Source organism: Penaeus monodon, chromosome 28, assembly GCF_015228065.2.
Source record: "Penaeus monodon isolate SGIC_2016 chromosome 28, NSTDA_Pmon_1, whole genome shotgun sequence".
NCBI classification, from domain to species: Eukaryota; Metazoa; Arthropoda; class Malacostraca; order Decapoda; family Penaeidae; genus Penaeus; species Penaeus monodon.
Genome location: NC_051413.1, coordinates 32,155,440 through 32,155,938, shown reverse-complemented (window position 1 = coordinate 32,155,938; position 499 = coordinate 32,155,440).

Sequence of the window (499 nt, the reverse complement as noted above, 5' to 3'; positions counted from 1 at the left end):
TGCAATCTGTCAATACTTGCGAATATAACTAAGATAGATAATAGATAATGAATTTATAGCAACATCACTACCTAATCAATGAAATTGTTTATAATAGTCATTGGAATAATAAATGGATAGATGATGAGGAAGATAAGTGAAAGAATAATAATGGAGAGGAAGGTGGAAGTAATAAGATGAGTGAGAGGAGAGGGGAAGAAGAGTGGGAGGAGGAAGAGTGGGGAGGAGGAAGGATGGGAGAAGGAGGAGGGAGGAGGAAGAGTGGGAGGAGGAGAGTGGGAGGGAGGAAGAGGGAGGAACGGAGAGGGGGACGGAGAAGAGTGGGGAGGGAGGAAGAGTGGGGAGGGGAGGAAGAGTGGGGAGGGAGGAAGAGTGGGGAGGGAGGAAGAGGGGAGGGAGGAAGGTGGAGGGAGGAGTGGGGGGAGGAAGGGGGAGGGAGGAAGAGAGGGGGAGGAGAGTGGAGAGTGGAGAGAAGAGAGGGGAGGAGGAAGAGGGGAGG